Source organism: Piliocolobus tephrosceles, chromosome 19 (genome assembly GCF_002776525.5).
Source record: "Piliocolobus tephrosceles isolate RC106 chromosome 19, ASM277652v3, whole genome shotgun sequence".
In the NCBI taxonomy this organism is placed as follows: domain Eukaryota; kingdom Metazoa; phylum Chordata; class Mammalia; order Primates; family Cercopithecidae; genus Piliocolobus; species Piliocolobus tephrosceles.
This window is the reverse complement of record NC_045452.1, coordinates 4,607,140-4,623,723: the sequence shown is the minus strand read 5'-3', so window position 1 is coordinate 4,623,723 and position 16,584 is coordinate 4,607,140. Positions and strand designations below refer to the sequence as shown.

Here is a 16,584-nt window from a genome sequence, read left to right as displayed (position 1 = left end):
GAATCTACAAGGCCCTTCAACAAGTCAACCAGAGGAATAAACAGAAAAAGAATATCCCATTAATAAACGGGCCAGGGATGTGAACACACACTTCTCAAAAGTCAACAAGCAACCAACAAATAGGAAAACATGCTCAAACTCACTCATTACCAGAGAGCTGCCAATCAAAAGCATGAGAGATGCCATCCCACGCAGGTCACAATGGTGAGGACCACGCAGAGAAAGAACACACGCTGGCGAGGCAGTCGAGGAAAGGAAACGCTGGTACACTTCCGCGGGGTATAAAAACTAGTACAGACACCCTTGAAAGTAGATCGGGGATTTCTTAAAGAGCTGAAAACAGAACTACAATCTCACCCAGTAAGCCCACTCCTGTGCATCTACCGAAAGGAAAATCAATCCTTCTATCTGAAAGACACAGGCACTCGTATGTTCATGGCAGTGTTATTCACAATGTCAAAGACATGGAATCAACCTAACCATCAACAGTGGATGAGAGTCCGGCACAGTGGCTCACACCTGTAATTCTAGCACTTTGGGAGGCCAAGGCAGGTGGATGGCTTGAGTCCAGAATTCGAGACCAGCCTGGGCAAAATGATGAAATCCCATCTCTACAATAATAAAAAAATTAGCTGGATGTGGTGGCGGGCACCTGTAGTCCTATCTAATCCAGAGGCTGAGGTGGGAAGATCACCTGAGCCCAGAAGATGGAAACTGCAGGCCATCATCATAAGTGAACTAAGGCCCAAATAGAAAACCAAATGCCACATGTTCTCACTTGTAAGTGGGAGCTAAACTTTGAATGGACTTAAATATAAAGAATAGAACAACAGACACCTGGAATGACCACTAGACCAATAAAAAAAAAACTAGGGAGGGGGAGCGTGTGCTGAAGACCCACCCTGTGGACCCTCTGCTCACTGCCTATGTTATGGGGTTGCTGGCACCCCAAGACTCAGCGTCATGCAATCAACAGATGTAACTAACTTGATTATGTACGCTTTAAACTATAATAATGAGAGTAGAAAGCATTAAAAGAAAAATCCAAGGTTAGGGCACTGTGGCTCATGCCTCTACTCCCAGCACTTTGGGAGGCCAAGATGGGCAGATCACAAGGTCAAGAGTTCACAAGCACCCTGGCCAATATGGTGAAACCTCATCTCTACTAAAAATACAAAAACTAGCCTGGTGTGGTGGCAGGTGCCTGTAGTCCCAGCTACTTAGGAGGCTGAGGCAAGAGAATCGCTTGAACCCGGGAGGCGCAGGTTGCAGTGAACCAAGATCGCACCACTGCACTCCAGCCCCGGCCACAGAGCGAGACTCTGTCTCAAAGAAGAAAAAAAAAAAAAAAAAAAAAGAAAATTCAAGGTTAGAAGCAAAGAAAATAATAAGTGAAAATAGCATCTGCAGTTATCCAAACAATCCATGACTGTCACAAACACAGAACGAGGACCTAAGGGACAGAATGAGATTGCCAGATACTCAATCCAACATGATATGTAGGGAACACATTTTTCAAAACCCCAAACAGATACAGTGGGAAAGGGAGAGTCTGGTTCAATCAATGATTTTATCCACAGGCAAAACACTGAAATAGGACCCCTACATTTCACAATACACTAAATCAACACAAAATGAATTAAAGACCTAAACTCAATCTTGAAACTGTAAAGATCCTATAAGAAAACATAGAGTGGACATATATTTTAGGAAACCTGTGTCTATGCACACATGCTGCAAAAGGTAAAAAAGCCTCATAACATTAAAAAAAAAAAAAAAAAAAAAAAAAAAAAGTGGCCGGGCGAGGTGGCTCAGGCCTGTAATCCCAGTACTTTGGGAGGCCGAGGCAGGCGGATCACCTGAGGTCAGGAGTTTGAGACCAGCCTGGTCAATATGGTGAAACCCCATCTCTACTAAAAGTACAAAAATCAGCCAGGCGTGGTAGTAGCCACCTGGAATCCCAGACACTTGGGAGGCTGAGGCAGGAGAATCACTTGAACCCAGGAGGCAGAGGTTGCAGTGAGCCGAGATCATGCCATTGCACTCCAGCCTGGGAGACAAGAGCGCAACTTCATCTCAAACAAAAAAAAAAAGGGCTGGGCGCAGTGGCTCATGCCTGTAATCCCAGCACTTTGGGAGGCCGAAGCGGGCAGATCACGAGGACAGGAGATCGAGACCATCCTGGCTAACACGGTGAAACCCTGTCTCTACTAAAAATACAAAAAAAAAAAAAAAGGTAGGGAAACTACACCCACAGACAATGCAAGGCTTGGCTGTGTGTGTGCGTGTTTGTGTGTGTTTTGTAGAAGTGGGGTGTTGAACACAAAAATCACTGCTAACATATGAAACTATAACCATGCGAGATTAGGGATACTTTACAACTTCTACAGGGAAAGGAAAACAATGAAACAAACAAAAAAAGGCATCCTAAAGACTGGGAGAATACACAAATATAAACTCAAAATACATTAAACCTTAAACACAAGACCCAAAAGCGTAAAACTGCTACAGGAAAACACAGAGTGAGCTTAAGTTTTGGAAAACCTGAATCTAAGCTGGCAGGTTGTAAAAGAAAACAATAGGAAAAAATAAAAACAGAAAAAAAAAAAACACTTCCAATATAGAAGTCAAAAATTCTAGTTTTTTGTTATTGACCTTACCTTACAAAAATAATCACTGCTGACTGGGGACGGTGGCTTACACCTGTAATTCCAGCACCTCGGGAGGCCAAGGTGGGCAGATTACTTGAGGTCAGGAGCATGGTGAAACTGTGTCTCTACTAAAAATACAAAAATTAGCCAGGAGTGGTGGCGCACACCTGTAGTCCCAGCTACTCAGGAAGCTGAGACAAAGAACCACTTGAACCCAGAAGGTGGAGGTTGCAGTGAGCCAAGATTGCGCCACCCCACTCCAGCCTGGGCAACAGAGCAAAATTCCCCCCAAAAAAAGGAAAAATAAAAATAAAAAATTACCACTAACTAAAATAATAATCAAGAAATAAAGACACAAAAAACCTGAAGAAATTCTGCACAGTAAAGAAAACAACGCACCAACCAACACTCAGAAGACATTCTTCAAACAGAAAGGACATTACATTACAATAAATCCTGCATCTAAAAGCAGTTGTTATCTGACATTTGGAAGAAACTAACACCCCACTGAGAAACAAAACACCCAAAATGAAGTAACCCAGCCAAAACTGGGCAACAAACCTGAACAGACATTACTGAAGAGACAATATGCAATTCACTAACAGGTTAAAAAAAAAAAAAAGAGATGGTTCTCAACATTGCTAATCATCTCTAAACTGTAAATGAAAATCACACTCAGATACAAACTCACTCTAATTCAAACAAACAAAAAAAGAAACCAATTATTTCAAACAAATACCCCGGGGGGAGTTGCATACACAGATACTCTTATACACTGTTGGGAGAAATCACTGTTACCATAGGCACTACAAAACCTCTCGGAGCTTCCCAAACAATCACAAAGCTAGCTACCGTCATCTAGCAATTCCAACAGTGTGTATGTGCATGCATGGTGAAACTGTGTCTCTACTAAATATATAAAATACTTAGGGACAGTGAAATTACTATATGGAAGCCACAGCTGCCTTCCCAGGTTGAATGAAGCACTACTCACAATAGCCAAGATATGCAATCAACCTACCCATCTACCAACTGACGAAGAGATGAAGTAGCATCGGCATACAGACACAATGAAATGCGCCCCATGAACAAAAACTGATGACATAACATTATTTGCGGCAACACGGATGGACCTGGAAGACATTATGTCCAATGGAATCAGCCATGCAGAGAAAGACAAACACTGCATCATCTCACCCAAGTGGAAGCTAAAAAAAAATTATCTAAGTGAAATGAAGGTACAGTGGTGGTTATCAGAGGCTGTGGGGAGGAGAGCGCATGGGCTGGCAATGGTAATGGGTACCAAGTTGCAATTCCAGGGCAGGAACCAATGCTGGTGATCTACTCCACAGGAGGGTGACTACAAGTAACAATATGGTAGCCTGTTTTTCAATAGAGCTAGAAAGGAGCAGAACACTGAAGGTTCACACTATAAACAAATGAAAACTAGACATGGGAATAGGCATGCAAGACATGCAGATCTCATCATTCCTCAAGGATATACATGTAGGAAAATAACTCGCTGTACTCCCTAATTTTGGACATGTATTACAAACTTAATTTTAAAACTATAAATGAACAATGCTAAAATTCATAGAACCATGGAAGACCCTGAAAATCCAAAGCAATTCCCAGAAATAGGAACTCATTTGAAGGCTTCACCCTCCTCGATGTCAAATTACACTGAAGAGCTATACTTATTCAACCTCAAGGAACTGGCATAAAAAGAGAAACATACGCCATTGGACAGTATTAGGCAGCCAAGCAACAAAAATACATGTACTTATAGTCGACAGGTTTCTAAAAAGAACCCCGAATAAAATGGGAAACGACTAGTTCATTCTGTCAATGGCTTTGAGGAAATGGGAAATCCACACACAAAAGAATTAAATAAAACCTTGTTTTCCATGACACACAGAAATCCATGCAAAATCACTTCCACAAACAAACACAAGACCTGCAAGCTTAAAACTTCTTTGAGAAAACTGAAGGTGAGCATTAGCTTAGTGAAACCTGAACCTATCATCACAGGTGGCTAAGAGAAAGGACGATTAAGAAAATCAAAAAAAATATACTCACTGCCAAGGGAAAGAAACAGAAATTAGTATTTCTCTTGAGTAAACACAAAACCACTGCCGACAAAAGAAACACATAACAGACCAAAAATGAAGAGCTTCTTCACTGGAATAGAAACAAAAAAAAAACAAGTGAAACAGCAGGCATAGTATACACTGGAAGAAACTGGTAAGTAATCACATATCAGAGGGAGGTTTGCATTGAACATTTACCAGAAACTAACACTACTATCAATGAAAACACATACAACCAATGAAAATTGGGCAAGGAACCTGAGTAACACAACAAAAATTGGGCAGGGAACCTGAGTAACACAACAAAAACTCGGCAGGAAACCTGTGTAGTCACTTTGGATAAGTACACATGAAATGAGTTAACAGGTACAAGAGCCGGGTGCAGGGGCTCACGCCTGGATTCCAAGTACATTGAGAGGCTGAGTAGGGCAGATCACCTGAAGTCAGGGATTCGAGACTAGCCTGGCCAACGTGGTGAAACCCCATCTCTACTAAAAATACAAAAATTACCTGGGTATTACTCCCAGCTACTCGGGAGGCTGAGGAGGGAGAATCACTTGAACACAGGAGATGGAGGTTGCAGTGAGCTGAGATGGTGCCATTGCACTCTAGCTTGGGCAACAAGAGAGAAACTGTCTCCACAAAACAAAACAAAACAAAAAAAAACAGGTAAAAGAATGGGTTTCTCAACATCACTGTTTGAGATCAACTCATTTCAAACATGTAAATGAAAACCACACTCAGGCACCATCTCAATCCAACTGATATGAATATTGCCAAAAAGAAAGACTGAAATAAGGCAAAGGCTGGTGAGAAGGCAAAGAAAGGGATAATCTTACACACTACTGGGTGGAACTTTAATTAGGATGCAATCTAGGAAAAACACTGGAAGGTCCCTGAACAAATTAAACATGCGCCTAACATGTAATGTCATCATCCCACCCATGGCTGTCCATGGAAAGCAAATGAAATTCATATGCTGGAGACAAAGCTTCCTTCTCCTCTTTCTTGACACGCTACTGACAATAACCAAAGGATGGAATCAACCTACCTGTGCATCCACAGATGAAGGGATGAAGAATCTTCAGGACACAGGCACAATGGAATAATTTTCAGCCATCCAAATTCAGGGCATTTTCTCTTTCCCACAACATGGCTGCACCTGCAAGATATTATGTTCAATCAAATCAGAAAGGCAGAGAAAAGAGAAAGATCAACCCTGCACATTCTCACTCATGTGGGAGCTGAAAAATTTTACTCACTGAAGGTAGAAATACAGTAGTGGTCACCACAGGCTGGGTGGAGGAAAGGACACAGGCAAGGATTGGCAACAGGCATGCAGAGAGTTAAAGGAGAAGAATACATTCTGGTATTCTACTCCACAGCAAGGGAGACTGTGCATAACAATATGGTCGTGTCTTTCTCAAAATAGCTACCAAGGAGATACCAATATTCACACCTCAAAGATGTAAGACCTATGGTCACAGGCACAAGAAACTTCTTGATTCTATCCTTATGCAAGATATACAAGTATCAAAATGTCCCACTTCACTGCTAATTCTGGACATGTGGTATGAACCACACATGTTACAAAATGTTAACTATACACAGCTAAAAATTCACATGGAACCACCAAAGACCCTGAATATGCAAAGCAATCCTAGGAAATACAAACTAGTTTGGAGGCCTCACACTCTTCATCTTCAAATTACAGGTAAAAACTCTACTTATCCAAAGACTACGGCAGTGGCATAAAAAGAAACTATGCACCTATGGACATAACAGTACCTATACGTACGCCTGTATGCAGTCAACACATTTTTCTCAAAAGAAAGCCCACAAGATGCAATGAGGTTGGGTGCTGTGGCTTACAAATTAAAACCTAAACACATGACCCCAAAGCATCAAATGCCTACAGGAAGACAGAGTGAGCTTAAGTTACAAAAAACCTGAATCAATGTTAAATAGTGAGAAAAACAACAGAAGGAAAACACTTCCAATAATAGAAGTCAGAAATTCTTGTTTTTATTATTGACTATATCTTACAAGAATAATCACTGTGAACTAAAATAATAATCAACCAGCAAAAAAAAAAAAAAAAAAAACCTGAAGAAATACTGCACAGTAAAGAAAACAATGCACCAACCAACACTCAGAAGGCATTCTTCAGATAGAAAGGACATTACAAGGAATCAAGTATCTGAAAGGGATTATCTGACATTCAGAAGAAACTAACACGCCACTGAGGAACAAAACAAAACCAAGGAACCCAGCCAAAACTGGACAACAAACCTGAACAGACATCACTGAAAAGACAATGTGCAATTCACTAACATATAAAAAACGTGGTTCTCAACATTACTAGTCATCTCTAAACTATAACTGAAAATCACATCAGGTACAGACTCACTCTAATTTGAAAAAAAGAAACCAATTATTTCAAACAAATTCCCCAGAGGGAGGTGCATACAAAGATACTCTCATGCACTATTGGGAGAAATCACTGTTACTATAGGCACTACAAAAACCTCTTGGAGCTTCCCAAACAATCCAAAAGAAAACTACCATTTCATCTGGCAATTCCAGCAGTGGGTATATACTTACGGAGAGTGAAATCACTGCATGGAAGGAAGCCATAGCTGCCTTCCCAGGTTGACCGAAGCATTACACACAATAGCCAAGATAAGCAATCAACCTACCTGTCCATCCACTGAGGAAGGGATGAAGGAACTTCAGCATACAGACACAACAAAATACACCCCATCAACAAACATCAATGACATAACATCCTTTGTGGCAACACGGATAAACCTGGAAGACATTATATTTAGTGGAATCAGCCAGGCAGAGAAAGACAAACACTGCATCATCTCACCCATGAGGAGACTAAAAAAGAATTATCTAATGGAAAGTGAAAGTACAATAGTGGTTATCAGATGCTGGGGGGAGGAGAGAGCATGGGCTGGCATTGGTAATAGGTACCAAGTTGCACTTCCGGGGGAGGAATTAATGCTGGTGATCTACTCCACAGGAGGGTGACTACAAGTAACAATATGGTAGGATCTCTTTCAATAGAGCTACAAAGGAGAGGAACACTGAAGGTTCACACCACAAACAAATAAAAACTAGACATGGGAATAAATATGCAAAACACCCTGACTTCATCCTTCCTCAAAGTACGCAAGTAAAAAAAAATCCCACTGTACCCCCTAATTTTGGACATGTATGACAAACCCAATTTTAAAACTATAAATGAACAATGGCAAAATTCACAGAGAACCATGGAAGACCGGAAAATCCAAAGCACTTCCCAGAAATAGAAACTCAATTGAATGCCTCATGCTCCCCAATGTCAAACGACATCGAAAAGCTATACTTACTGAGGCAGCAAGGAACTGGCATAAAAATAAGAAACATATGCCACTGGCCAATATCAGGCAGCCAACAGACAAATCTGAATGTACTTACAGTCAATAGATTTCTCAAAAGGCTGGGCATGGTGGCTCACGCCTGTAATCCCAACATTTTGGAAAGCCACAGCAGGTTGACCACTTGAGGTCAGGAGTTTGAGACCAGTCTGGTCAACATGGTGAAGCCCCGTCTCTAATAAAATAAAAATACAAAAATTAGCCAGCATGGTGGTGTGTGTCTATAATCCCAGCTACTCGGGGGCTAAGGCGGGAAAATTGCTTGGATCCTGGGGATGGAGGTTGCAGTGAGCTGAGATCACACCACTTCCATTTCACTCTAGCCTGGGCAAAAGAGCAAAACTCTATCTCAAAAAAATAAAAAATAAAAAGAATCCCAAACAAATAAACTGGGAAACAGCTAGTCCATTCTGTAAATGATTTTGAAAAAACTGGAAACTCACAAAACACGGAAACCTCAAGTTTATCCTTTATCCTTATGTAAGGTACACTAGTACCGCAATGTCCCCATTGTACCCCTAATTCTGGACATGCAGTATGAACCAAACTTGTCATGAAATGTAACTACGCACAACTAAAAATTCACATGGAACTACCATAGACTCCAAATATGCAAAGCAATCCTAGGAAATACAACCTCATTTGGAGGCCTCATACTGTTCAATTTCAAATTACATGGAAAAGATCTACTCATCCAAAGACTATGGTAGAGACGTAACAGTGAAACCATGCGGACATAACAGAATCTAAACGTATGCCTATATGGAGTCAACACCTGTTTTTCAAAAGAATGCGTGGAAGACGCAATGAGGAGTGGGATGTCTGTTCAATTAATGAACCTGAAAATACTGGATATTCACATGAAAAAGGATGAAATAGGACTCTTATGTTACACAATACACAAATACCAACTCGAAATAAATGAAAACCTAAACACAAGACCCCAAAGCATAAAATTTCTACAGGAAAACACAGAGTGAGTGGAAGTTCAGGGCAACTTAACCTATGCTCATAGGTTGCAAAAACAAAAAGTAGTTAGGAAATATATGGAAAATACACTCAAAATCAACGAAATGCATCAAAATTGTGATTTTTCTGGCCTGACCCCAAATCGTTGCTAACAAAAGGAAAACTCAACATGTGAAAAAGAAAACTTAAGAACTATGGCATGGTAAAGGTAAAGAACTATGGCATGGTAAAGAACTATGGCATGGCAATGAACCAATCAACAATGGGAAGGCATTCTTCATATAGTGAGGGCATGATGAGGAATCATTTATCTGAAAGAGATTGTTACATGGTATGCATGAGAAACTAATGCTACTAAGAAGTGAAACATTCAAAACCAAGTAACCCAGCCAAAGCTGGACAATGCACCTGAAGAGACATTTCTCAAAAGTCCCAGCTACTAGATAAGCTGAGGTGGGAGAATCACCTGAGCCGCAGGGGGTCATGGACGCAGTGAGCCAAGATCGCACCACTGAACTCCAGCTTGAGCAACCAGAGCCAGACACTATCTCTAAATAAATAAATAAGTAAAATAAAAGAGAAGAAATAAACTATGCAGTAAAAGACAAACCACATCGACTCACTCAGGAGCAATCTAAAAAACTTTCTCTCTTAGAACTAGTAAGCATAACTGTTCTTACCACAGTTTAGGGTTTAAAGGTGGGGCACGGTCAGGGATTGGAAATGGGTACAAAGTTACATATTCCATGAAAGGAATGAAACCTGTAGTTCTATTCCACAGCAGCAGAGTCACTAGGTTTAACATTATTAGAGTGTAGTTTTCAAAAAAGCTAGAAAAGAGGATCCTGAATGTCTTCACCTCAAAGGAATAATAACTCTGTGAGGCAAGAGAGATGTTAAACACCCTCATTTCATCATTACACAATGTACGCATGGACCAAAGTGTCTCATTCTACTCTCTGGTAGTGCACTTTTACTATAGGGTAAATTTTCGTAAAGAAATTTAAGGAAACAGGCTCAGCATGGTGGCTCGCACCTGCAATCTCAGCACTTTTGGAGGCTGAGGCAGCCACATAGCTTGAGGCCAAGAGTTCGACACCAGCCTGGCCAACATGGTAAAACCCCATCTCTACTAAATATACAAAAATTAGCTGGGCATCTTGGCACACGCCTGTCATCCCAGGTACTTGGGAGGCTGAGGCAGGAGAATCGCTTGAACCCGGGAGGCGGAGGTTGCAGTGAGCCAAGATCATGCCACTGCATTCCAGTCTGGGCAACAAAGCGAAACACTGTCTCATAAAATAAAAAAATAAGGCCCGGCGCGGTGGCTCACGCCTGTAATCCCAGCACTTTGGGAGGCCGAGGTGGGCAGATCACAAGGTCAGGAGACAGAGACCACGGTGAAATCCCGTCTCTACTAAAAATACAAAAAATTAGCCGGGCGCGGTGGTGGGCGCCTGTAGTCCCAGCTACTCAGGAGGCTGAGCCAGGAGAATGGCGTGAACCCGGGAGGCGGAGCTTTGCAGTGAGCCGAGATCGCGCCACTGCACTCCAGCCTGGGCGACAGAGCGAGACTCCATCTCAAAAAAAATAAATAAATAAAAATAAATAAATAAATAAAAATAAATAAAAAAAAAAAGACGATGTCATTCAAGTGACCAATCGACATGAAAAAATGCACAACGTCACTAATCATCAGAGAAATGCAACTTCCAAACACAATGAGATACCATCTCACGCTGGTCAGAATGGCCATTTTTCCAAAGTCAAAACAACATGCTGGGAGGCAGCAAAGGAAAGGGAACGCTGCGACACTCCTGGTCAACGTGAAAACTGGTTCACACTGTGGAAACCAGTTTAGAGATTCTCAAAGAACTTAAAACAGAACTACCATCAGACCCAGCAATTCCACTACACTTGGTATCTACCCAAAAAACAATAAATCCTTCTTCAAAAAGACACATGTTCTCCTGCATTCATTGCTGTGCCGTTCACAAGAACAAAGACGTGGAAGCATCCTAGGTGACCAGCAACAGCGGATTTGACATTTTTTTTTTTTAATGTGGTGCATACACACCATAAAATACTACGCAGCCATAAAAAGAACACACAATCCTGTCCTAAGCAGCATGGATAGACACGGGGATTATTATGTTCAGCAAACCAAGGCAAGAACAGAAAACCAAATACTCCATGTTCTCACTTATGAGTGGGAGCTAAACAGTGAATACATTCGAACATAAAGATGGAAACAATAGACACTGGGGACTATCAGACGAAAAAAGGAGGCAGAAAGGGGGTGCAGGCGGAAGAACCACCTCATTGGCACTTTGTTCACTGCCTGGGTGATGGGGTCAGAGGCCACAAGCCTCCGTGTCATCAAATGTTCACATATAACTAACCTGCAATTTAATCAAAATAAGTCATTTATACATATTTTTTAAAACAGGGTTGCCCCAGGCACAGTGGCTCCTGCCTGTAATCATGGCACTTTGGAAGGCTGAGGCAGGCAGATCACTTCAGCCTGGGAGCTCGAGAGGAGTACGGGTAACATGGCAAAACCTACCTCTACAAAAAGTACAAAAAAATTAGTGGGGCATGGTGGTGCGCACCTATAGTCCCAGCTACTTGGGAAGTTGATGAGGGAAGACTTGAGCCCCAGAGGTCAAGGCTGCAATAAGCCAAGTTTGCAGCGCTGAACTCCAGCCTGGGTGACAGAGTGATAACCTGTCTCAAAAAAACAAACAAAAAATAGGATTAGGATATATTACAGACAGATAGGTAGATACATGGATGATAGATAAAACAAAACCTACAGTCATCCAAGCAATCACTGACTGGCATAAACATAGAAAGACAAACCGAATGGACAAAATGAGGGAGCCAAGTAATCAACCCAAAATTACATTTAGGGCAGACATTTTTCAAAAGCACACCAAAGGCACAACAGTTGAGAAAACTGGGTAGTCACATGCACGAGATTGAACTAGCATCCCTATGTTGCCCAATACACAAAAATCTATGAAAAATAAAACAGTTAAATTCAATCCTGAAAGCAAAACACTCCAAGGAGAAAACATGGGATAAGCATATATTCGGGGGAAACTTGACCCTGTGCACACAGGTTGCAAAAAGATAAAAGAAACAGAGAAGGAAAAATGAGGGGACAAATACTTGTAGACAATAAAATGGCCTAACAATCTTTTTCTGGATGGGATACTGAAATCACTGCCAACAAATGCAAATATAAACAAGAGAGACTAAGTACAACATTAGAGCCTCTGCAGAGGAGAGAACAAATGAACCCAAAGAGAAGGTATCCTAGGCATTCTAGACCAGGCATGGTGGCTCACAAGGTCAGGAGTTCGAGGCCAGCCTGGCCAACACAGTGAAACCCTGTCTCTAGTAAAAATACAAAAATTAGCTGGGCATGGTTGTGCATACTTGTAATCTCAGCTACTCAACAGGCTCAGGCCAGATAATTGCTTGAACCCGGGAGGCGGAGGTGGCAGTGAGCTGAGATCACCCCACTGCACTCTAGCCTAGTGACAGAGGGAGACTCTGTCTCAAAAAAAAAAGTGGGCAGGCACTGTGGCTCATGCCTGTAATTCCAGCACTTTTGGAGGCTGAGGTGGGTGGATCACAAGGTCAGGAGATCTAGACCATCCTGCCCAACATGATGAAACACCGTCTCTACTAAAATACAAAAAAAAAAAAAAAAATTTAGCCAGCCATGGTGGTGCACTCCTGTAGTCCCAGCTACTCAGGAGGCTGAGGCAGGGGAATCGCTTGAACCCCGGAGATGGAGGTGGCAGTAAGCTGAGATCACACCACTGCACTCCAGCCTGACGACAAAGCAACAATCCATCCAAAAGAAAAAAAGAAAAAAAAAAAGTGTAAATACACAACGCTAATGTTAACATGGAACCACAAACAACCCTGAACATCTAAGGAATCCTGAGAAATACAAACTAAGTTGGAAGACTCACAATTACTGATATCAAATTGCATTGCAAAGCTGTAGGTAGCCAATATTCCAATCTACATGGGCCTGTGATGTGCCACTGTGCTCCAGCTTGGGTGAGAGTGACCTGCCTCAAAAAAGAAAAAGATTGTGAGAAAATAGGAGGGAACCATAGAAGTGACAACTGGTTGTTATTAAACATGTACACAGAAAAAAATATATCAAATAGCATTAAAAAAATACGTATCCAAACTAAAACTGGGCAAAAAACCTGAATACACATCACTGCAAAAACAACATAAAATGCACAAAAACGTAAGAGAAAAGGTCCTCAACATTATTATTCATCAGAGAAGAATGTACTCCAAAACCACACTCAGATACCATCCCACATCTACTGGAATACATGTTACTGAAAATATCTTAAAAAGAATGCTGGTGTGGATTTGGATAAAGGGGAAATCTTATACACTATTGCTGTAAAGATAAATTAGGATATACACTATGGAAAAAAGTTGTAGGCCAAGCGTGGTGGCTCACGTCTGTAATCCCAGCACTTTGGGAGGCTGAGGCAGGCAGACCACCAGGTCAGGAGATCGAGACCATCCTCGTTAACACAGTGAAACCCCGTCTCTACTAAAAATACAAAAAATTAGCCAAGCGTGGTGGCATGTGCCTGTAGTCCCAGCTACTCGGGAGGCTGAGGCAGGAAACTCGCTTGAACCCAGGAGGCAGACTTTGCAGTGAGACGAGATCACGCCACTCTACTCCAGCTTGGATGACAGAGGGAGACCATCTCAAAAAAAAAAGAAAAGAAAAGAAAAGAAAAAAAAAGATAGGTTCCTCAAAAAAACGGAAAATGCAACTACTATATGATCTAGCAATCCCACTACTGGGTATACCTCCAAAGTAAATGAAAACAGTAGTATCAGAGATCACAAAGTCTCAATAGGGATAGGAGATTTTCTTCATTAAATGGTTTCGAGAAAACTCATGTTTAGAAAAAGAATGAAATAGGACCCTTCTGGTATACAATACACAAAAATCAACTTGAAATGGATTGAAGACCTAAACACAAGACCTGAAATTATACATCATCATTAAACGTCTGTAAGAAAAAAGGGGGTGGGGGAGCTGGTGGAGCACTTAAGTTTTGGGGCAGCTTACATCTAGGCTCATAGTTTGGAAACGGGAAAAGAAAAAACGCAAAAAAAAAGAAAGCAGAGGGGTAAAACCTCGTCAAGAATGGAACGGCTTGTGAATATATTTATTTTTTAAATTGGGAAAGTGAATCACAGGTAACAAAAGCAAAAACAACCATGTGGGGCTACATCCAACTGGAAAGCTTCTGTACAGAAAGAAAACAATGAACCAAATGAAAAAGAATCCCACAAATGGGGAGAAAGTCTGGGGGAAGCATGTATCTCCTAAGGGATTGATGCAATACCTTCACAGCGCTCAACAGCAGTAACAACAAGATCATCAACCCCAAAGTGGGCAGGGTCCAGCACAGACATTTCCGCACAGGGGACATAACACTGAGCAGCATGGACAGAACCAGGTCCTCAGCATCACCGTCATCATGGGCAAGTCCCCGTCAGGCTCGCACCCGGGTGTCCGTTCCCCCGGTCAGGTGGTCGTGTCCGGATGGACAGGAGGGGACACAGGCTTCTTTGGGGGCGGGGGATTGGTGGGGGTGAAAGAGTCCTGATGTGTCCCGACGGCGGGAAGGCAAATTTAAAAATTCATCAAATCCTGGGGGCCGCTGGGATCTTTCTTCCTCCGTCTGAGGCCTGGCCAGGAGGCAGCCAAACACCCAGGCCTGGCCCCAACTCCCACCTGGGCCGGGCTTCCCCTTCCTCCTGGGGCTCTCCTCTCTCCCCATCTATATGGGACAGGTTCCCTCAGAAAAAGTCCTCAAACCCCAAAAATACCACAGTCCGCTACACTTGCATCCTCAAAAGTCCTCAGGGAACAAAATTAATGGTAAAATAAATACTAAAATACTATGAGAGAAAGAGGAAAACTAGTGAGAAGGTGAGCATAAAGAGAAAGTTCCAGGAAACAAGCTTCTGTAGTCACCGTGTAGAAAAAAGTGCCCTGGAAAAGCTGAGCGCACGCAGCTCCCGCCTAAGCAGTCAGGGCCACAGACAGAAGCGGTTTCCTCCCCGAGACGAGTCTCCAAGTCATCCCCACGCCGCCGCAGTGCGCCCTCAGGCGGGTCCGGAAGGAAGGGGAGCCGTTCTCCATCTTCCCATTATGGACGCCACGCCACGCACGCCACGAAGCCTCTGCGGTGAGAACACGCATGCGCACCATGTGGCGCAGAAAATGCGGTTTCAGCGCCCCCTGCTAGTCACAGTGCACAGTGCAGGATGATACACCTCATGGTCCGCATCAGCCCAGGCCTGTCTAGGAAGGGTAGAATGGCGTGTTGTGCGACACCAGGGAGCAGGAACTCCCCAATCTATGCATGTGGACCTCCCCCTGTGAAGTTCTTATTTTCTCTTTGGGCAGGGTCTCACTCTGTTGCCCAGGATGAAGTACCCTGGTGCAATCACGGTTCACTACAGCCTCAACCTCCTGGGTGGGAGGTTGTATGGTGGGAGGGCAAGCAGAGCTGGGGCTGCTGAGAGGCTGGGAGGCGGGGGCTGTCAGGGAGGGAAAGGGGGGATGGGGCCGGCAGGGAGGGCACTTCGTCCCATCACCGTTGCCCTAACAGGGCCAGTCAGAGAATGGCTGTGGGGCTCAGTGCAAGAAGCAAATATGGAGCCCCTTGTTCAAAAATGATTAAGGAATTTTTTTTTCTTCTTTTAGACGGAGTCTCACTCTGTCTCCCAGGCTGGAGTGCAGTGGCACGATCTCAGCTCACTGCAAGCTCCATCTCCTGGGTTCAAGCGATTCTCCTGCCTCAGCCTCCTGAGTAGCTGAGACCACAGGCAAACGCCACCACGCCCAGCTAATTTTTGTATTTTTAGTAGAGATAGAATTTCACTATGTTGGCCAGGCTGGTCTCGAACTCCTGACCTCAAGTGATCCACCCACCTTGGCCTCCGAAAGTGCTGGGATTACAGGCGTGAGCCACCATGCCTGATCAAAAATGATTGAGGATTTTAAGGCAGCCCCCACAGAGTATTAAACAAGTCCCTAGAGCTGGCCCCGCCCCTGAAGGCTCCAGGCCCATCTGTTTTGGGAATGCACAGATTCCAGGGGCCCAAACCCACCCTTCACCACCTTCTTCCCCTCCCAGTACCACAGGGGACCTCCTGGCCCCTGGGACCTCCTAAGGAGCAGGCTCTCTGTCCAGGATGGAGATGGGGACCCTCCTCACCGCCCTGTGCCCTTCATGGGCTGGACACGCCCACTACCCAGGAAGGAAGGCATAAAGGGCTGGGCACCGCCCTTGTGGAACCAGAGGCTTGGCGGCCCTAGATGGTTCTGGCTGAACCTGCCTTTGGAGGGCTGAGATGAGCCAGCGGGCC

The 16,584-nt window shown here is 43.3% G+C and overlaps 1 long non-coding RNA gene across 6 annotated transcripts in view; it reads right to left on the bottom strand.

Moving 5' to 3' along the window:
* The window catches only part of LOC111530554, a 45,617-nt gene extending 29,837 nt beyond the window's left edge, over positions 1–15,780 (bottom strand). For 2 of the 6 annotated variants that reach the window (XR_002727842.2, XR_002727844.2), the window contains exons 1-2: positions 7,441–7,627; positions 5,793–5,903 (exon numbers count right to left, since the gene is read on the bottom strand). This is a non-coding gene — a long non-coding RNA (uncharacterized LOC111530554). Of the gene's footprint in view, positions 1–5,792; positions 5,904–7,440; positions 7,628–8,209; positions 8,345–13,127; positions 13,230–15,184 lie in introns of those variants that run through there. The other 4 variants (XR_002727845.2, XR_002727846.3, XR_002727847.3 and 1 more) reach the window with 4 other exon arrangements.
* Positions 15,781–16,584: the final 804 nt, after the last annotated feature.